This window comes from Theropithecus gelada, chromosome 2 (genome assembly GCF_003255815.1).
Source record: "Theropithecus gelada isolate Dixy chromosome 2, Tgel_1.0, whole genome shotgun sequence".
NCBI lineage: Eukaryota > Metazoa > Chordata > Mammalia > Primates > Cercopithecidae > Theropithecus > Theropithecus gelada.
The window spans coordinates 27,658,106-27,681,416 of NC_037669.1; the positions used below are offsets into that span (position 1 = coordinate 27,658,106).

At 37.3% G+C, this 23,311-nt stretch overlaps 1 protein-coding gene across 4 annotated transcripts in view; it reads left to right on the forward strand.

Moving 5' to 3' along the window:
• Positions 1-23,311, forward strand: part of BBX (BBX, HMG-box containing) — a 273,186-nt gene that overhangs the window by 97,124 nt on the left and 152,751 nt on the right. For 3 of the 4 annotated variants that reach the window (XM_025375460.1, XM_025375461.1, XM_025375462.1), the window contains exon 3: positions 21,910-21,983. The exons of the other annotated variant lie outside the window; for it this stretch is intronic. The gene's annotated coding sequence lies outside the window, so the exon portion shown is untranslated. The remainder of the gene's footprint in view (positions 1-21,909; positions 21,984-23,311) is intronic. 4 annotated transcript variants of the gene reach the window in all.

Here is a 23,311-nt window from a genome sequence, read left to right on the forward strand (position 1 = left end):
AAAGTGAAGGCCCCTGAAACGTAAAAGTTTCATTGGTTTTAATATAAACCTGCCTTTGGGAAAAAGATAAAACATAAAGAAATACTGATTATGGGTTGGATACTGTACAGGGTGATTTTAAATTCATGTTTTCACTTAGTATTCATAAATATAAAAATGTAACCTATTTTACCCTCTATTTTACGGATGAGAAAAGCAGATGTAGAGTAGTAATACTGTGTAGTAATACTGTGTAGTATTTAACAAGTGTTAAAATTGGCCTTTAAAGCTCAAATGTAGCAAAATTCCAAAGCACCTTATCTTCTGAATACCCATCGCACTTTATGAAAGAGATTACGGATGATGAGCATCAATCTAGGCTGATGGTTGAGTCTGCTCGGAAGCCAGGCTGCCAGGGTTCAATCATGTCTCTGCTATCTGTGTAACTTTGAAAAAGCTTCTCAACCCTTCCTTACCTCTGTACCTCTGTAAAATGGGGATAATAGAGCCTACCTAAGGGGTTGTTAATGAGGACTAAGTGGTTAATGTAAAGCATTTAGAATACCTCTGGCATATAGTAAGTGCTTTTTATCCATTACATAAAACAAGGCATTTAGATAAATTATATCACACTGTCTTTGCTGTAAGCTCATTAGCCTTGTTTTTTGTGTGTTTAAAAATTTTTATTTTTTAATTTTTTTAGAATCCTTTTTGCTTTGGATTCTATAGGCTAATAAACATCATATTTACAAGCTTAAAAGCAAAAAATATACAGTATTTGAAAAGTTTGTAAAAAATTCAGCAGGGCATAATAAAAATAGAACAATTTTTATCACTAAAAATGTATAACATATTAATAGAATTATTATAAAATACAGGACTAATTTCTTTTAATTAAAAATAGTTGGTCGGGCGCAGTGGCTTAGACCTGTAATCCCAGCACTTTGGGAGGCTGAGTCAGGTGGATCACCTAGGGTCAGGAGTTTGAGACTAGCCTGGTCAACATGGTGAAACACCATCTCTACTAAAAATACAAAAATTAGCTGGGCACAATGGGTGCCTGTAATCCCAACTACTTGAGAGGCTGAGACACAAGAATCACTTGAACCCGGGAGGCGGAGGTTGCAGTGAGCCGAGATCGTGCCATTGCACTCCAGCCTGAGCAACAGAGCGAGACTCCATATCAAAAAAAGAAAAAATAAAAAGTAGTTTACATAGGAGAATAACATTCATAGTTTGCTCCTGAATTTAGGCAAATGGTAATTAGGCTGGTTATAAAATTCTTGGGCCATGACTGATAATTCTTTTTTTTTTTTTTTTTTTTTTGAGACGGAGTCTCGCTGTGCTCCCAGGCTGGAATGCAGTGGCGTGATCTCGGCTCACTGCAAGCTCCGCCTCCCAGGTTCACGCCATTCTCCCGCCTCAGCCTCCCAAGTAGCTGAGACTACAGGCGCCCGCCACCACGCCCGGCTAGTTTTTTGTATTTTTAGTAGAGACGGGGTTTCACCATGTTAGCCAGGATAGTCTCGATCTCCTGACCTCGTGATCCACCCACCTCGGCCTCCCAAAGTGCTGGGATTACAGGCTTGAGCCACCGCGCCCGGCCTGATAATTCTATTATTTTATTTTCTTCTAGCATTGATTGTTGGAGAAGGTACTGCTAAAGCTAACTGATTTTAAATAATTTCAAAGAGAATTGCTGGACAACTTTGGAATTTCTTCTTTCTGCCTCATTTGCTTCTTGTTCTCTTTCTGAGACTTAAGAGTTAGACCTTACTGTATCTCCTGTATGTCTTACCCTCTATTCTGTAATTTCTATACTTTTATCTCTACACGATTCATTTTGATTGTTTTATTCCAATTTGCTTCTAGTTCACTAATTTTCTCCTCAGCTGTGTATAATCTAATTTTATTATTATTTTTTGAGACAGAGTCTCGCTCTGTCTCCCAGCCTGGAGTGCAGTGGCACAGTCTCAGCTCACTGCAACCTCCACCACACACGTAGTAGTGATTCTCTTGCCTCAGCTACCTGAGTAGCTGGCATTTTACGGGCATGCACCATCACACCCAGCTAATTTTTGTATTTTTATTAATAGTAGAGACAGAGTTTAGCCATGTTGGCCAAACTAGTCTCGAACTCCTGACCTCAAGTGATCCACCTGCCTTGGCCTCCCAAAGTGCTGTGATTACAGATGGGAGCCACCGTGCCTGGCCTGTATAATCTAATTTTTGATTCATCCATTGAGTTTTTAACATCAGTTATTTTTTTGCATGTCCAGAAACTCTGGTTTTGTTTTGTAGTTTCTTTCTCTTTGTTAAAATTCTTAAATTTGTTTTGGCCTTTTGGCCATAAATGCTTACAGTCTGTATATAAAAACTTCACCATATAGGTGTCTTCATCTAGGTCCCCTGTAGCTCTAGAATTGTTGTCTTTTATTTCTCTTTGTTTTTATTTTATATGTAATTTTAACATTTATTTTAGATTCAAGGGTATGTGTGCAGGTTTGTTACATGTGAAATTTTTTAAATGGACAAATAATAATCGTATCTTTTCATGGGGCACATAGTGATGTTTTCATACATATAATGTATATACCTTACTTCTTGAGTTACAAAGACAGGTTATGAAAAAAGGGGATTTTCACTTACTTACAAATAGGTTCTGGACATATTACAAGCTTGGCACACAAGCTGAGACATGATCATTGGTAAAATAGGCTCCAAATTATACAATCAATAATATATTTTCTGTCAACAATTTTAAAGTTTTTAAAAAAGTTTAGGAACATTAATCTATTTAACAAGCAAAGCTAGAAGAAACATGTTCTATATGGGCGATTGGAAAATTTGGGATATTATAGGTTAAATGTTTTGGTGAAATGACCAAATAATTAGTGACAAAAAGAGAAAGAATAGTTCAACAAAAAGATATTCCTCTTCCTAGCATATCTGATACCTTCCTGGGCTTTTCTGTAAAATAAAAACAGTTGTAGTATCAATCTGTATTAGTTATCTGTTGAAGTGTAACAAATTATGTGAAACTTAAAACAATGAACATTCATTATCTCACAGTTTCTGTGGGTCAGGAATTTAGGAGTCACTTAGCTGTGTGATTCTGGCTCAGGATATCTCATGAAGTGCAGTCAAGATGGTGGCTTAGGCTCTATTCATGGGAAGCCTTGACTAGGACTGGGAGGATCACTTCAAGGTGGTTCACTCACATGCCTGGCAAGGTTGTGCCTGGCTTGCAGGAGGGCTTATGAGGTTCCTCACCATGAGGACCTTTCCATAGGACTTTCGTTTGTTTCTTTGTTTGAGATGGAGTCTTACCCTGTTGCCCAGGCTATAGTGCAATAGTATGTTCTCACCTCACTGCAATCTCCACCTCCTGGGTTCAAGTGATTCTCCTGCCTCAGCCTACCCAGTAACTGGGATTACAGGCACCCGCCACCATGGCCGGCTTATTTTTGTATTTTTAGTAGAGATGAGGTTTCATCATGTTTGCCAGGCTGGTCTCCAACTCCTGACCTCAAGTGATCCGCCCATCTTGGCCTCTCAGTGCTGGGATTAAAGGTGTGAGCCACCGCACCTGGCCTTCCATAGGACTTCTAAATGTTCTCATGACATTGCAGCTGGTATTTCCCAGAGCAAGTAGTAGAAGAGAGACTGAGATAGAAGCCACAATGTCTTGAATGATCTAGCCTCAGAATTCTAAATATCATTTCTTCAGTATTTTACTGCTTACGTGGGTCAGCCCTATTCGTTGTGGAAGGAAGTACTACCAGGAAGTGAAAATCACTGATTGGGTTTACTAGCTACCACCTTATCTTACCAGATTACTGTAGCAATTAAATGAGATTATTCCAGTGAAGGCTTCTAGAACCTAGTAGGTGCTCATTGAAACACCTGTTTGATTTAGTGTGTTTCCTATTGATGGTACTGGGCAGAAGAAACCAATTTCTGACTGTTTCCCAAATGCAGAGGCTTATGTGTGTCTATGAAGAAGAGATGAACACTGATCTCTGGCCAAAGAGATTAAATCTTGAGATCATTATTGTAATTGTTAGTTTGTTTAGAAGCTTGATTGGTTGTTATTTAGGTATCAAGTGGTAATAGCAATTAAGTTTTGAGGCAGGAATATTGATAAATGCTGGAAGCCACAATTTTGACCCACAGTGAACTCTTTAATTTGATTACCACCTAGCACGTAATCATTGAAGAAGAATAATGCATTTCAAGTGTTATACATGCATTTTTTTTATGATTGAATATCTTTTACTTTCTCTAAGTTTAACTAGGTTCAATTTTTTTTTTCTTTTCTAAATTGACCATATCTCACTATTGATAGTGATATAGGCATGGTTTCTTTATAGAGGGCACTGATTATTTAAAAATAATATGTAACAAGAATGTAAAATAGTTATTTTTATGTGTTGTGAGAAAGAAAGCATGAAGTTTCTTTTTTTTTTTTTTTTTCCTTGCTCTGTCGCCCAGGCTGGAGTGCAGTGGCGCGATCTCGGCTCACTGCAAGCTCCGCCTCCCAGGTTCATGCCATTCTGACTCAGCCTCCTGAGTAGCTGGGACTACAGGCGCCTGCCGCCACGCCTGGCTAATTTTTTGTATTTTTAGTAGAGACGGGTTTCACCGTATTAACCAGGATGCTCTCGGTCTCCTAACCTCGTGATCCGCCCGCCTCGGCCTTCCAAAGTGCTGGAATTACAGGTGTGAGCCACTGCGCCCACCAAAAGCATGAACTTTCTTATTTAATGTTTTTCTCTGAATGAATTTTTCTTCAGTATCTGAAAAAGTTGCTTCCTTTTTTCTTAGAATGCCATTTTGATACTGATTATGTTTTCAATGAGTTTTTTTCTCAGTATAGCAATGAATAATAAGGGAACTATAACACTGGAAAATGTCCATCATTTTATAATATCTAGAGTCTGATTACATCTGGTTATTTATGAATGAAATTAACTGAAGCAATTATCTTCTTTAAACATAGGATTAAAACGAGTTCATAAGGAGGTGGTACCCATGGCAATCAGTAGAATATCTTGATTTATCATGGTATTTATATTTGGCCACTGGAGGGCTCCATATTTTAAAAAATTATACCAAAGATGTAAATGCTTACTGTACCAATTTAAAGATAGAAATTCTATACAATTTTAAAGTATAGAAAGATATAAAGGATTCTATATTTTGTAGTAAAATTGCTAATAAGTAAAGATATTGAATTAAAAAGCAACTGATTATAAACGAAAATTGTGTGCATGTGCAAGTAAAGTATATTTAACAGGAGTTTGCTTCTTTTTTTATTGAAATGAAAAAAATAATATTACCCAATTTTTAAAATAAAATACCTCTCAACTTAGATGTCAAAATATAAAACTAATCATTTGAAACCTCTCAGTAAAGAAAGAAGTTGAAATAGATTAAATAATTTTTTTCTCATATCTTTTTTATATGTACCATTTTTACGTGAGGAAACCTGTTTTAGGATTCATTGAGATTATTATTTCCATTTAATTTAATGAACTCTCCAGTTATCTCAGTGACATACTATTAAAATTCACAGAACGTTAGGTCACATTGTGAAAGGGAACCAAACATAAAATAGATGTGTCATCAAATAGTTGGTTATCACTGATTTTTAGGGGTTTTTAATACTTAAAATTAGTATTTCTTTGATCAAGATGTGCAGTTTACACTGTCTTGCTCTGAAAATTGGCCTTCATAGCTTGTTTTTCTTTATTAAAATGAAATGGGAACTTACAGGGGTGAGAGATTAGAAACTCCATGTATTAGTACCCGAGAGAAGGATCTTTTTGTCTAGAACAATTCTAGATAGTAAACTATATCATGTTTATCACAAACAGCATTTTTTTATTTCCTTGATCTTTTTCCACTTGAAAGAAGTGTTTTGATTTCTTTGTAATTGTGAAGTATTTACTTTTTAAATGTTTGAGCTGAGCTCTGGGAAGCCTGCAATTTCTAAGGTAGTTAAGCTCTTTTTTCCCCACCCGATAAGATTTAGGTCTCTCTGTACTCAGCTTGCAGAGCTGAGGATGTGCATTTTGGGTGATTTGAGTAGCTAAATTCTCAGGTTGTTCAGTAGCTTTGTTCCTTAGAACCTCCTCTTCACAAAAGGAAGGTAAGATGCAAATTAATTGCTAATGAGGAGGAATCAAAACAAAATAATATAAAAAACAAACAACTTCCTTATGATTTCACTTGAAAACTATCCAGGGTCTATGGATATATAAATCCCCACTTATTTCTACATAGAAGGGCCAACTACTAATATAGGGAAAATATACCGATGAATTATGAGAGAAAGCTATCCCTAAATTAGTACCCATTATGCACATGATGTTGAGCACCATTGTGGAATGATGTTTGAAGCTACTGTGAAATAATTGGGCAGCCTCATAGAGGATATAGTCCCCCTCATCTCCCCTGCTCATTGGTATGTTAAAGATGATAACCAGTGTCATTAACTTTTGGCCATGGGAAATGTTTGTTGTTGTTTTTTTTCTACAAACACATCATTTATTGCCAAACGTGTTCCATCTATTTAATAATAATCATGGCATACTTCTGGTTGGAGCCTCGTGGTCACAAGAGAAATTTTGACTTTCTCTTGTAGCCACAGAATGCATTCTTAATATTAGTCAGCTGAGTTGCAAAACATGTTTATCAAATGTGATGGTGAACATAGGAAGGGGCACGATGAACAAACCACATCTCTTCCTTACTGCTTTGTGAATGTAAGGACAGTTTCACATTGCGTATATTGAGACTTTCCTCCAACACCATTTTTTTTTTTTTTAATACACAGATCCATTCAAATGTGTGACATAAACTGGTGAGATGCCTGTCTGTAGAGGTACAGTCTTGCCATAAAAGAGAATAAGCCTAACTGGTCTGATTCAGTGACCATTTTAAACCCTCCACTTTAATCCTCTGAGCTCATCAGTCACAAATACTGTCAGTTTTTAACACTTAATTGTTATAACTTCACCCCTTCTATATCCATAGTGGATCTCAAGCCTGACTGCGCCTTAGAATCACTTGGGGAGCTTTTAGGGCTCTAGATGCCTGAGACCAATGTTCAGGATTATTCTGATTTAATTGGTTTAGGGGAGGGAGTGTGTGGGTATCTGCATATTTTAAAGTGTCTCCTGTGATTGTGTTTTGTAGTCCAGCTTGAGAATGATAGATTCAGAAAGAAGAGGCATTGTGGAAACTTTCTGAGGTCCATATAAATTCTGAGTAGTTAAATGTCTCAGAGTAAATACAAGGACTCTTTATATTTGAATATGTTCTCCCTCCTCCTCCCCACTCCTTTGCATGATGCGGGTGGGGAACTCTGGTATTATTTTGGTTGCTATCATTGCCTAAACTATTTTGGACTGAACTACTTACATTTCTGGGGTGGAAGTGGGGAAAATGGCGTTCAGTTTTCAGATAGAATTTGCCCCGACCCAATGAGTTTGCCATTTCTGTTGCCTGCCAAAGCAATGAGCTTATCTTTCATCTTTAAACCAATTCTAACAGAAAATAGGATGTGATCTGGCCAAGGGAACGTAATTCAGCGAGTAAAACATGCTTTGTTTGAGTATAGATATCTTTTGAAATGTGTGGAATTATAAGGAAAAGTTGTGGAAGAATATGTATGTAGTAGACGCATGTGCTGTCGGGAATGGGTACTTGAGGATTAGCTTGCCCAGAGAATGAGTTTAGACCAACTCCTAGAAATACTCAACAGTGTCAGTTATGGGCAAGAGTGATGATCTGTTTATGTTTCTTTCCTAACTCTTCTCACAATGAAAAAGGAACTGTCAAAAGCCAGGCTGTGAAGGTTCCCTGAGATTTCAGCCCATGGGCCGCTGATTTCCCTATTCTCCTTTGGGGAGGTCCCTGGGTGACATCTCTTCACCATAGGTTTAATGGTGTGTGTTTAGATGACTCACAAATCTTCCAGTCTGCTCAAACTTTTTCTGATTCATTCGTTATAACACCCCATGTCAAAGAGATCCCAAACTGGATCTCTGCCTGACTAGAACGAACTGTTTAGCTTGCTGCTCATCTTAATCACCTGGACACTCGTCTTTTTTTTTTTTTTTTTTTTTTTGGACGGAGTCTTTCTCTGTCGCCCAGGCTGGAGTGCAGTGGCGCGACCTTGGCTCACTGCAAGCTCCACCTCCCAGGTTCACGCCATTCTTCTGCCTCAGCCTCCCGAGTAGCTGGGACTACAGGCACCTGCCACCACGCCCGGCTAATTTTTTGTATTTTTAGTACAGACGGGATTTCACTGTGTTAACTAGGATGGTCTCGATCTCCTGACCTCATGATCTGCCCGTCTCAGCCTCCCAAAGTGCTGGGATTACAGGCCTGAGCCACCGCTCCGGCCGTCTTTTCCATCACAATAGGGAAATTACCACCTTGTTACTCTGCCCAGCCCTCTAAGCTTTTGGGCTTATTTTTAGGCTCATCCTAGGCACATCTGACTATAGCCTAATCAAGCGTGACTCATAAAGCGCCCAGGCAGGCACTTGGATAAAAAATAGTGAAGATGTTTATATTAAAACAAGGAAGAAGAAAATCACCATAGGAGATAAGTGTGGTGGAAGAAAGTGAAGTGTTAGAATAAAATTCAAAGTGTCAAGTAAGTCTCCCAGTGTAGGTCATCTAGAGGACTTTAACCAAACATTTTTGTGTTTGATACATAGTGTAAGTTTTATTCTGGCATATTTGGGTTAAAAACCATTCTCCTGCTTTAAAAAAAAAAAAAAAAAAAAAACCTAAAAATAAAAATCTAATTAACTTCAGACAGGTTTCAGGGTTCTATTTTGTTTTTAAAGTCATCACCATTTGTGTGGGGGTCTCTTACCTAAAAATATATTACCAGTGCATGCATTCTTTTTGCTATTTATAGATTATTTATGGCAACCTGATGACATTTCAATTCCAGGTCAATTTTCCTTAGCTACGGAAGACTCTTTAACTTCTCTGCAGTTGATATTTTTCTGCCTTGTGTCATCTAAGAAATGTAAAATTGATTTTACTTTTAACCATAAGAAACATAAATAGTAGTTACATTATTAAATTTGTTATATTTGAAAACTTAAATTATTTTTGCATATATCATTTTAAGAAAATGTATTTATGGGAGAAGAAGGTATTTCAAAGTGATTTGAAAATAGTTTTCAGAATTCTTAATTCAGTTGCCTTTCTTTAGCACTGGCAATCAAGACCTGGCCCACAGGTTTCAATTTCAGATCCTAGTGGGAACCTCTGGTGCAATCTTAGAAATGCTTTTAATTTTATTATTATTATTTTTTGAGATGGACTCCCTCTGCCACCCAGGCTTGAGTGCAGTGGCACGACCTTGGCTCACTGCAACCTCCACCTCCTAGGTTCAAGTGATTCTTCTGCCTCAGCCTCACCGAGTAGCTGGGACTACAGGCGTGCATCACCACCCCCAGCTAATTTTTTTGTGTTGTCGTTGTTGTATTTTTAGTAGAGACGAGGTTTCATCATGTTGGCTAGGCTGGTCTCAAACTCTTGATCTCAGGTAATCTGCCCGCCTTGGCCTCCCAAAGTGCTGGGATTACAGGCATGAGCTACCACGCCTGGCCTTAGAAATACTTCTACATGTTTATTAGTACTTTCAGTTTTTGAAAGTGTCTGGGTGTGTCGTCTACTTGTAATCTATTTGAAGTTAATTTTTATAAAGGAAATATTATTTTTAAATTTAGGGTTGTGGGAATTTTATCTATGTCAGATGTTTGGAATAACCTTCAGAGAAGGGTTCACACAATGAAAATAAGTGATTAATAAAAGAGGTCACCTGTTATCAAAGTAGTTGTCTGTACAGTGGAATTTTAACTGAAAGGGAACGTCCCCTGCAGGGGAAAAATGGTAAAATCCCTTAGGAAGTCAATTATAAGGCATGTTAATTCTACAAAGATATTAACCTCATGATCTTCAATTCTGGGGTGCATTCTCTACCCTGCAAGGTCAGCTAAAAATATGCTGAAAAGCAAATTTTATAAGATAATGAAATAAAAATGTGAATCTAAGTCTGTAAGATACAAATTAGAAGATAAAATCCCTTGTTAAATGATTCCAAAAAATCCTTTTGCACTTTTACAATTAGTAGCCTGTTCTTTTGGGATGTTCATAAAATACTGATTAAAAAACAATGACAACCAAAAGTAAAACAAAACTGATGTGCATAGAGAAACCTTGTAGTTGAATGATTTACCCATCTGACAATTTGTACTGTGGATTTTTTTTTTTCATATTTGTACAGTTAATGAGTATAACTGTAGCTATTTTTAGCTCTGTTTTCATGGGGGAAAAACTATAAGTTACTATAATAATTTTTAATAGATTTGAATGTTTCTAAGTACTTTGGATTTCAAAAAACAGTCCTATGAAAATAGATAATGATGCTATTTATTTTGAATTTCATGTTAACAGTTTCAATTTAGTGCAAAAAAATGAGCATAAGCTAAATATATAATAATTGAATTACATTATTATTAAATTTTTTGATTTTATGAAAAGTTCTATACTATCTTTAAATTAGAAACTGGCATATGATCAATTCTTAGTTCCTTAAAGAGTTTGATATTAATAATGATATTAATCATGATTTAAAATGCATATAATCTGAACTTTTAAAAATGTATTACTGCACTAGCATATTTGGTGCAGATCAAAGGGATAGAGCTGTCATCTCCGGGCATCACGACTGCGGACGTGATTGATTTCAGGCATCATGGTTTCCAGCTCTCATTTGTTTTGTTTTTTGAAAGCTAGAGAATCTTGAAATGTTAGAATCTCAGACTCTAAGGCCTCAGTGCCCTGCACAAACATCCAAGAGGAACTCACTTCATTTTTAGACAGATCTGATGGTTAGAAAGAATTTCCTCATACGGAACCCCCAAAACTGCCTGCTAGAAACATCTGCTTATTGATTTCAGTTTTAAACTATGAAACCACCATACAAAATTATGTGTGATGTCTCTTCCTTAAGACCATAAAAGGATGTGAAAAGAGCACTTCTTATTTTCCAGAGTAACATTTTCATTTCCTTCAACCATTGTGCCCCCAGCAGGATTTCTTAGCCCCTCTCCATAATCTCTCAATAGTCTTTATGTTCTTACCAGATATAGACAGATAGCACCAGATAGAGTGGGCTTTCATCTCTTCTTGCTAGCCAGCAAATTCACAGTGTTGACTCATATTACAGTTTGTCACTTTACGTGCTTTTCAGTTAAGGTAGGCATCCCCTCTCTGTTCTCTACTTTTGAACTTCTATTCATTGTACTCGATGCTACTAAGTTCAGACTATAGGTGATACCTTTCAGTAATATAAACAGATACAGATGACAATGCTTACTTATGTCTGTGGGTATGCTTACATGCTACCTCGTCTTATTACTCCACCGTTGGATTTTTAGCTTAGACTGATGTCTGTTAGTATGCATTATTTGAGTTCTCGTGCTAGAACGTCAAAAGAGAAACCTAGAGTTTCCCTCTTAACAGCATCTGTCCTCTCCTCTACCTCTGTTTTCTGATGTACCATTCTCAGCTCTATGTAGAATTAGTACCATACAAAATATTCAGTAAGCATATTAAAATAGCTTTGGAGGGAGGACTGGAGTATGGAGACAAAGCAGGACCTAATTAGTTAATTAAAATTAAGTATTTTCTAGCAACAGTGTTGAACTGTGTTGGAGATTTTACTGTAAACAAATAACTTTAAATTTCAAACCTATTCAAGTCTATATCGTAGACAATCTCTTGAAGATCCCCCAAAATTTATTATATGAAGCTTGATGCTGATGAGATTCATTGAAGGCTATAAACCATGATTCAGAATTGGAATCCAAAGCGTGTTACTATTCCTGTTACTGTTCACCCTGACACTAGAATAATTGAAGTTTGCTTTTACCCTTGTTATCAAAGCAGGCTTTGGCATTTCCCGAAACCCGTAAAAGCCTTGTTGATATAGCTAACATTTGGAAATAAATCTTAGGTCTGAATTTACATTTTATGATGCCTTTCTTTCTATCCACCTTACCTCCAGAGAATAAACAAATATTTTTGTTGTTGCTTTTAAGTTATAGCAAGTACTCTCTTTGTCTGGAATCTGAGTAATGGTAGAGCTCAGTAGTTTGAAGTTTATGTTTTTGGTTATATGATGTTTATATGTGACCATATCACATACATTAAATTCAACTTTTATGAAAGAGACCTGGGTCAAGTAAGCTGATATGAGGGATCTAGTGAAGAAAATAATTATCATATATATTATACGATACCCAACTCTTGGGTTCCTTGTAACTATTACCATCTATAAAAGTAACTCAAACACTGTGCCTTTTCAAGCTATGAACATTTTATTTGAAAATTGTATTCAGAATAGTTTGGGTATTGATATATTTTGCTTTAACTCCTCAAAAATTGGTTATGTTTTTCTGGAGGCGTGTATGATAACTGTCACTGAAGTGAAACACGGTATTCCAAATGAGTCCCTGTTTTTGTTTTGTTTTAGTTTTTCTGCTAAATCTAAGAAAAAATATCAGGCCATAACCTTGAATGGAAAATGAATTATGTGTCACTGTCCACTTAAGTATACTGCCATACATAAACAAATTTCAAGATATTGAAAATACTGTAGAATTAGTTTTAAAAGTCAAATTAACATTTGCCAGTTTTTAGTATTTGTGTTGAAACCTGAAACTTATCTTTATAGGAAATACAACTGAAGGAGAAACTGGTATGTGTAGGGAAAATGTAAAATCTAAACATCTTGACTTATTGAATATCATCATGTGCCAAAAATTTTGAATAAAGTTATTGAGGTTAGGATTTGAAATAGAGTAAAATAAATCAGTATTCTCTTTCCTTTCTTTTCAGGAAGTATATATGTGGTTCAGTATTTTCATCTTTTTTTGTGTGTTGTTTTTTGAGATAGATTCTCACCCTGTTCCCCAGGCTGGAGTGCAGTGGCACCATGTTGGCTTACTCCAAGCTCCGCCTCCTGGGTTCAAGCGATTCTCCTGCCTCAGCCTCCGGAGTAGCTGGGATTAACAGGCACCCGCCACTATGCCCGGCTCATTTTTGTATTTTTAGTAGAGATGGCGTTTCACCGTGTTGGCCACGATCGTCTCGGACTCCTGACCTCGTGATCCTCCTGCCTCGGCCTCCCAAAGTGCTGGGATTACAGGCGTGAGCCACCGCGCCCAGCCAGTACTTTTATTTCAACAAAACTGCTAATTGCTCTACTCTCTATCTCCTTTCCCTTTGGGCACTGGGAATAATATAGCATAAACTTTGTATTATTTATTTGCATGCTTTGCCATGATTCAGGTTTCTTACCCATTCATCACCCAGCTGCAGTGTTCATGAACATGGAATAAGCTGAGTGGCCAAGCCTGGGTGATAGTTCTATACCTGGAACCCAGGTAGAATTAGGTCAGTTCCACTCAAGGAGCCATGGAATATTTTCCCAAAATATATATACATTCAAGGTACATGGAGTATTTTCCTAAAAATCTAAGTGCTTTTACCAGGGAATGGGTGGGGGGGGGACTGTATGATGAACAGGCAAAAACATACATGTCTATAATTTGCTGCTTAAGAAAAGCCAGTATGGAAAATATACTTATGTAGCTGATTATTCTGCTATTTAAATCAAGTTTCTATATGAGACTCCTTTTTAACTTGAAAGGTGACAAAATCTGATTTTGTTAATTATATAAGAAGTTAAAATTTCAAAATACTTATTAGCAGTATTAAAAACCATGGCTATTACAGGTATCTCTTAGGCTGCTTCGGGATAAGCCTTTTGCCATTTGCCTTGTAGTACTTATAATTGGTGGCCCCTGGAGTGGTATAGCACTGATTTCTGTGGGTTACTACACTGGAATTAGTGACAAAGGATAACCCTATGTCTACCAATGGAAATAGTTGGAGAATATTTCCTTTGCTATTTTGAATTGGCTTAATCTAATCTAAATGTGTTGTATTTCTTTAAATATTGACTGCTATGGGAGCAGTAGATCTAATGCAGAGGGCATTTATTGAGGATTAATTATTGGTAGAGCATTTATATTATACAGAGGTTGTTACTGTAGAGAATGTGCTTAGTTTTAATGGAGAACATAATTTTAATTTGTATTAGGCATTTCTAATGCGGTGAGCATTTAAAGGAGAGTTACTCTTCATATATTCTCAACTGGCATTGGCTTGCTATTTATTCTTCAGTCAGTATATAATTTTAATGTAGTTAGAATGTAATAAACGGACATTAACTTTTTAAAAAATAGTAGACTTTTTTTTTTTTTAGAAGTTTTAGGTTCACAACAAAATTGTGTGGAAACTACAGAGAATTCCTCTATACCATCTACACTGACATTAACTTTTTATTCTAAGGTATTTATAGGAATATTTAGGAACACAAGGAAATATTTTACATGCTCACTGCTATAGCTAACAGGCTGTAGAAGGCATCTTTCTTTGCCTTCAGACTAGAAAGGAGAAAGTGTTTTAGAGCCAAGAAACATTTTCTGATTCTGACTGAACATTGACAGTAAAAACTTAGGCCCTGGTTTTATGATACTTTTCCAGCTGAACGCTTCTGTAGAGGAACACAGGAAGAGTAGGGATGCGTTGTAATCTGGTCTGGAGCCTCCTGCTAGTCTGTGGATGACAAACTGCAGATCAAACGGATTGATCATATTCCAGAAGGGCAGTGTGATACAGGGCAAGTGTACTGACCATGGCAGTAGCCTTGGGTTCTGGGCTACCTCTGCCTCTGTCTTGGCTGTGTGGTTGATGGGTTGAACTGAGTGGCTTCAGACTCTTACCTGCCTCCAACATTCTGTCATCCTGTGATTTCACAGGATGTGTGATAGGGAAAAACATCAACTCCTACAAGGGCAGCAGTGTGAAGTCATGAGAAAAGCAATGTGAAGACCTGGGAAGTTGTCACAGCTCTGTCATAAACCAGCTGATGGTCTTTTGTGTAGTCACTTAAACTTTCTGGGTCCTACTTGGCTTCAGCTATGGAAATGTGATTGGACTTCCCTGATGGACTCTAAGGAAAATTTCTTGGATTCCTTCCTTCCCTCCCTTCCCTCCCTTCTTTCCTCCTTCCCTTTACTTTCTTCTTTCTTTTCCTTTCTTTCCTTCCTTTTCTTTCTTTCTCAAGGCATTGAGACAGGATCTTACTCTGTTACCCAAGTGGAAGGCAGTGGTGCAATCATGGCTCCCTGCAGCCTTGAACTACCAGGCTTAAGCCATCCTCCCACCTCGGCTTTCCAAGTAACTGGTACTAACTATAGACGCAAACTACCAAGCAAAACTAATTAAAAGAAATAATTTGTACAGGCAGGTCTCACTGTGTTGCCTAGGCTGGTCTTGAACTCCTGGTCTCAAGCAGTCCTCCCACCTCAGCCCCCCAAGTAGCTGGGACTATAGGCGTACATCACTATGCCCAGCAATTTTTAAAATATTTTGTACAGGCAAGGTCTTCTCAGTGTGTTGCCCAGGCTGGTTTTGAACTCCATGGTTCAGGTGATCCTCCTGCCTTGGCCTCCCAAAGTGTTAGAATTATGGGCGTGAGCCATGGAACCCAGCCTAGTTTTCTGATTTAAAACAACTAATTGCCATGTGATATTCTTTGTCTCAAGGATAACTGCTTTGTAATAAGTTACTTTAAAGGAGCATATTGACAGTTGCCATTGGTCACTTTTGAGCAGACTCCTTTGTGTCTTCATGATCAGGAATATCCTTGCAATTAATATATCTGGAACAAATCTTTCAGCGATTTGCTGCAAATACATTAGACACACTTGAAACAGGTACTTTTTCTGGACAGTAGTTTTTTGTTTTTTAAAAGTAACATATGACCAGGCACAGTGGCTAATGCCCGTAATTCCACATTTTGGGAGGCCAAGGTGAGAGGACTGTTTGAGCTCAGGAGTTAAAGATGCCAGTGTGGGTAATGTGGAGAAACCGCTCCTCTATGAAAAAAATAAAAAATAAAAATTCACACACACACACACACACACAGAGACAAATTAGCCAGGTGTGGTGGCATGTGCTTATAGTCCCAGCTACTCAGGAGGCTGAGGTGAGAAGATCACCTGAGCCCAGCAGGAGAGGTTGCAGTGAGCCAAGATTGCACCATTGCACTCCAGCCTGGGCGACAGAGCGAGACCCTGTCTCAAAAAAGCAAAGGAATATATTATAATTTTTGATCCAAATATGCTGTTAAATGACATTATTTAATATATTAATAAGGGAAAATAAGAGATCAGTGTCCTTTGCTTCTTGGAACTGAATATTTTCCATTTAAAATTATGTAAACTGATAATTAATGACTTCCCTTTTTATCAAATGACTTTGGACTAAAATTTTTTTATTAAGAATGTGATTTTTTTATATATTGCAAATTATTGCCAAATTATTGCTGACGTGAAAGCAGCCAAGGAAACACTTTCTTGCCTCAACAGACAAGGTGGTCTTAAGGTTTCTCCGGTGGGTTTCATTTGCAGAACCCCTTCCTGAAGGTGCCGACTGGTGCCTAAAGAGTGTAAGTCAAGGTTTTCTTCAGCTAACCCAATCTCTGAGGGGTATCCTATGGGGCTGGGGTTATCTTCACTGTTTATTTTCCAGCTTAGTTCTCAGTGGCTTGATAGAGCTTATGATCTTCCCAAAGATCCTGGAGCTTCCCTGTCATTATTCCTGATGTAGCTGCTGGCAAACATGTTTTTATACCCTTCCTGGAAGTGAAACTCTTTTTGCCTTAAATGTGTGATGTCCCATCCCTGAGAAGGTCTCGTTGATACAATTCATATTTAAAAGAGGCATCTGACTGGACTAATGCCTACTCATTTTACATCTCCACTTATGGAAACTGCAGACATTCATGGTTCCACCATGGCCCTTGCAGCAAAAATCTTAAGGCAAGTGCTCATTATAATAAGATATTTGTATTATTAAATCAGCTAATATACATTGAAATTGATAGGATTAAAAGTGAGACTGTCAGAATTAAATATATATGAAAGCCATCTAAATTAAAATAAAATCTATGGTGAAATAACACTTGAGAAGTAGCAATTCATTCAGCATCCAAATGCTGAGAATAGTCAAGGCAAACTTAAGTGTGTTCACAATGTAACTTTATTAAATGCTTTTCTACCCCTTAGTTTTATCTCTAATGAGATTACTGACATTTATTGAGCACCTATTGTATACCAAATGCTGTGAATTTATAATATCTTCTGATAATTCTGAAGGCAACCATTAGAGATGTAGGGATTGTTATCCCAATTTTGCTGATGAGGAATAGAGGCTCAGAGAGGCTCAGGAATTGGCCCACAATTGCAGGATAGTAAACCTAAGGCCAGTATGCTTAGTATACCACCATGCTGCTAACATTAGTCTGCTATTTAGGAAACTATGGAGAGAAAAAAGAGCAAATCACATTGCTTTCTCATTTGCCCACATTTCATGTCCTACTTTCTCATGTGAACCCTGTACTTCAACCAGATCTGCTGCATATGCCTCCTATCCCTTCCAGCAAGTCATACTTGCTTTAATATTGAAACTTTGCTCATCCTAGGCCTTTAACACTCTCCTCCATCCTGTCTGTCTGTATTCCCAATTGCCGTTGGTTCTACAGGCTCCAGTTTTATTCATCTCCTGTGTAGAGATCCCCTGGAATATTCTAACTTTAAAAAATTTCTTTGCTTACCATTTTGACATTTATTACATATTATGCTATTAATATTTAACTTTGTGTGTTTGTGTATGTGATCACCCAACTATATCTCATCAGCTTTAAGAAAGGAGTAACTCTTTTATAATAGTTGTTTGGTGGTTGTTGTTGTTTTGTAAGATGGAGTCTTGCTCTGTTGCCCAGGCTGGTGTGCAGTAGTGCAATCTTGGCTCAGTACAACCTCCGTCTCCCGGGTTCCAGTAATTCCACTGCCTCAGCCTCTGAAGTAGCTGGGATTATAGGCACCCAACACCATGCCCAACTAGTTTTTGTGTTTTTAGTAGAGACAAAGTTTCGCCATGTGCCAGGCTGGTCTTAAACTCCTGACCTCAGGTGATCCACCTGCCTCGACCTCCCAAAGTGCTGGGATTAACAGGCGTGAGCCAGCACGCCCACTCTAATAGTTTTTGCAGTGTTAATGCATAGTCGGTTAGTAATTTCCCAAATAGTAAAAGCCTACATCATTTGCCTTGCTATTCTATTGGCATATAGGTAGGTGGTAGGTAATTTTTCTTTTTTTTGTTGTTTTTTTTGTTTTTTTGTTTTTGTTTTTTTGTTTTTTCGGGACTGATGCCCAGGTTGGAGTGCAGTGGCCCTATCTCAGCTCACTGCTACGTCCACCTCCCGGGTTTAAGCGATTCTCCTGCCTCCGCCTTCTGAGTAGCTGGAACTATAGGCCCACACCATCATGCCCAGCTAATTTCTGTATTTTTAGTAGAAATGGGATTTCACCATGATGCCCGGGCTGGTTTTGAACTCCTGAGCTCAAGTGATCTACCTGCCTGGGCCTTCCAAAATGCTGGGATTATAGGTGTGAGCCACCACACCTTGCTGGTCATTTTTAAAAATAAGTTTATACTTGATTCAATATTGAGTACTGGAGGGGAGAGGATTTGCAAATCTTTCGTCTGCTATTATAAAGGGCCCATCTGAAACAATGAATGCTGTAGTCTTCTGTCCCTGCTACCTAGTGTTTTCTGATACTGTTTTTGGAGAATCCAAACAAACGGACAAATCTGTAATTACTTAGTAGTTCCTTTGGTTTATTGCCAAATTATCTAGGGAACTCTTAAGACCTGTTTATATTTAATGTTTTTCAACTGAAAGGCTCTGGGAGTAATGAGGAAATGCCAAGGTAGGGGTGGGAAGGTGACAAAGAGGTAATTCAGATTTGCATTTTTTTTTTGAGAGAGATTTCCATTCTCAGTGTAGCTGACATTGTAATTTCAGTTAAAGACTGGTGCCTGGCCAGAAATGCCTGTGAAACAGCTGTGGTTTAAGCTTCAACTGTAAAAGACAGATGGGTGATTTTAACAAAAGTTTTGTCTTTATTCATAGTTTATGTTGTCACTTTTATTTTATATGTGTGTGTATGTGAGTGTATATATGTTCCTGCAGTTATCTTTATATGAAGATATTTTATTTCAGCAAATGATTTAACTAGAGATCAGACTGTCAGTTTATCATTTCTAGGCCTTTAGCCTGTAGTGGACAACAGTGACCTGAGGCATGGAATTCATTGGCCAAAATTGCATAACAGTTGGTATAACAACATCATTTTCAGTACTATAAATTGCATAATGTGTCTGAGGCCACTGTTGGGAATAACAGAATATATGGAGTGGGAAAGGGTTATGCACGCCCAGGACAGGGAAGGCTTTAATTAAATCAAGAATTTTTTGACTACAAGCACGACTACATTATATTACATGGAAGTAAAAGCTTGCTGATTAAGTTCATTTTATCAACATGTAGTATATAAAATAGTGAGTTGATCAGAAGATAAGAATTGTATTCACATAAAGGTGGAGAAGTAGTTTTATAGTAGGAAAAATCTTTTAAGAAAACTTGCATTATAAAGTGGAAATTGGAATACAGTACCTACTGAGGAAATGGAGGAAGTCAGTGGATGGTTTTGTGGAAGAGTGGGTATTAGAACTCCTAGTTTGTGACCTGTACTTGCTTTGGGTCTCAGAAGTCATGCTGGCTCTTAGATTAGAAATACAGCCTCTTTGAAAGCATAAATGTAGTTGAAAGCAATAATTTAAAAATTTGCTTTTTCATCCCCTGCCTCCCCCATTTTTAAGGTATAAAAGCATGAGTATTCTGTCTTCCGAAGGATGAGGAAAAACAATCCTTATTTCCTTTTCCATCAGTTTGGCTATTTTTGTTGTTGTTTTTACTGCATAAATGGAGAGGCGTCTGTACCATGCATGGTATCATGCCCAGCAATTTTTTTTTTCATTTGAATGTAATTGTTCCTTAGCAAATAATTGCAGTCCAGAATGACTTTTATTGAGCTTGATTGAATTAGGGGTATGTATGAAAATGAGTTAGTTAAAGCTTAATCTATTACCCAGAGAATTGATGAAAATATCAGAAAAGCAGTCATTCATGGGGATTAAATATTCTTCTGTGTAAGTGGGCAGCATGGTTACCTCAGAGTCCCTTCTGCACTGACTAGGTAGTAGTGACATCAGGGTGCAAAACACAGATTTGGCATACTAGGGGATTTTGCAATGACGTGCCTTTGAATGTTATGCTGGACATTAACGCTAATTGGGAATCTGCCTCATTGTAACAGGTGGCACCTCACCTTTTTTTAGAATAAAAAGCTTTTTAAAACAGCACCTCAAGGGGGAGTGTGAGAGCTGTGCCAAAAAGCCAGTTGCTTCAGCATGTTTCAGTGGTGGTTTAGGCCACATCTGTAAGATAGGTTTTTCAGATGCCAAGTCAGATGCCCTGTTTGTAAGGGACAAATAATATATAATACATGGCTGTCCCGCCTGCCATTATGAAGTTTCTCAGAGGGAATCCTGGACTGTGCCAGATCAGTGCTGGCTAGGACTGGGAAGGGAGTGTGCAGTGTCATGGGTGGGAAGCAGAGGCCTTGAAAAGGGAAAGACAAGTTCCTAATGAGGCAGTGGAGCTAATCACCAGGACTCAGGAAGCCAAGGCCCTGTGGGGGTGATTGGAGGTTAAAAGTAAGCCAAAGTGGGACCCAGAGAACACAGACAGGTACCAGGTGGCTCAGATGAAAATCTGCCCAGGCGTTGGTCTCAGCGCACGTTCAAGTCACCGTTCTGTAGGGCTGTGCTCATACTTAGGGCATTTGCCCCTGCTGGCCCACCTGCCTTTCTGATATCTCACATCACCACTCATTTCCATCAAATCAGAACGCTCTCTGAAATACTAGTGATTTAAATGCAGACCAGACTATGCTGCAACTGCTTTTCTGAGGCTACTCATGTGGCCATTTGTAATAGCCAGATAAAATTTGGAGGGTTTCTTATGATATTCAGTTTCCACAGTATGTAGCTTACAGATTGAGAAGAAATATATTGTCATAATCTGCCTAGAGCAGGGAATTGTTTCTTTTAGTTGAGTGTGGATTTAGTTTCATCACTGAAGCAACCTAAATCTGTCTTACAAAGAAACATAAATGATAACTTTTGAATTCTTAGAAATGATATGGTTTAGGGATATATATTTGCAGTGTTATTAAAATAAAATTCCATTTAGTTTACATGTACACCATTTCACTGATTTTGATCTTATATTTACTTCATCCTTTATCCTTAAAAAATAAAAATTATTTTCTATTTGGACCCCTCACCCCGGGTTGCTTTCTTGTTTGTTCGTTTTTACTATCTTGCCCTATTAACTTTAAATTATTTAAAAGGTAAATCTTAAATATTAATATCTGAATCACAGTTTATCTAGTTGAGTGGGGCCAGTCATTTAAAATAACTTGGATTTAGTCAGGGTGTCAATTTAACCCTACGTTTTTCCAGGGGATTTGCCTGTAATTCTACACTTAATTATAGCCAAAAGGCCAAGAAGTTACTGCCCATGATTAATTCTTAGTATGTGTAACCTTAATCTCAGAATTTCCATTGAATAATTTTAATGACCGTCTTTTTGTTAAAATTGACAGTAAACACTTTAGGCCACTTTCTCTAGCCAGCATTGGCGTAGGAGATTTGCCTCATGTTGATTGTTTGGCTGGTAATTCATTTTATTTGGAGATTATTTTGCTAAAGAGAATGAATGTCAGCTTTATTTGAAAGACCTTCCTGGCTCACCATTTTAACTACTTTTTTATGAATCCTTCACAGAATCCCGCTGCATCACAGAAGCTGGAAGTTCTGATGTTCCACTGAAATCACAATGGAAAGTCTTGACTTGACTGGTAAGAGCTGTTGTGAAGGTCCATCTTACTAACTTACCTGGAAGCAGTGAGGCAGTCAAGAACTATGTGCTGTCAGAGCTGGTCTCAACTTTTCCCCATCATCCATCTTGATCAAGGAAGTGTGATAATTGGATATTTTTTTTCTTGTCAATTTTATTATTTTTTAAAGTGTGACTTTTATTAATCTCCATTATCAAGTAAGTTAAATTTTCTTTTAAAATCATGAAAATTTTAAAACTAGCCGTTTCAAAATCTCTGATTCGTTTCTCCACAGTACTGCGTTATTGGTGAAAGTCAGTTTTCTAAAGTCCTAGATACTGAGAGGTTATATACCTAAATAGGTATTAAATTGATCTATTCCCCCAAAAGCTGCTTTTTGTACTCCTGTTGGCTTTAATTGAAAAATGAATCAGTATCGAAGCATTATGGAGTTTTTCTTCCCTGTTAAAAATAATAGATGTGGGTGTAGCTGCATCTTGAAACCATTTTAAATATGAAAACCACATAATGAAGGAAAAAGTTGAGATTTTAAAATATATACATGTGCCAAATTATATAAAATTCTGAAACTTGCAGATACTGTAACTGTACCTTTGTATGTTAGTTATTTTCAAAGCTGTTGTTTTAGGGGAAAAAGTTTTTAACTTTAGTGTATGGCAATAATATTTTAAAATTAGTTTTAATAATAATTACTTAAATGCATAGAGTTTCCCCAATCTGGGAATCAGATGTGGGATTGCTTTACTGGTATCTGAATACTTTATGGTGAACTGATGATATATAAGACTGAGGAAACTGTTGTGAATTAAAATGAGCAAATATAGTAAATATTGTTTAGTTATAGTTTTCAGGAAAGGAACTTATTCTTTAACTTTTTAATTAAGATTAATCCAAAACCTTTTCTGTTTTAAAGTATATTTTGTAGCTTATTACATCTGTCTAGATTATGTGTCTACCTTTCCCTTTTGGTAACTATATCACTGAATGTTGCTTCTGTGATGTCAGCATAAATATAAGGCCTCTGAACCAGTCTCCTAAAAGTCGTCGTCTAGGATTGTACACATAGTAAAATGTATATGATTTACTTGAATGTATATTTATAATAGGGGATTTAAACAACAACAGAACTTTAATGCCAGTGAGAAGATTGGAATTTAATTATTGTTTTTCTTCTTCACTGTGCTATCCTTCAAGGCACATTTGTTACAAATATTAATACAAATTCTGAATTTAAGAATGCCAGCCAGAATACAGTTAATTATGGTTTTATTGAGTCAGCAGTATAGACTATGGAATTTTCAAAAATTGATACTGAAATTTTAAGTATG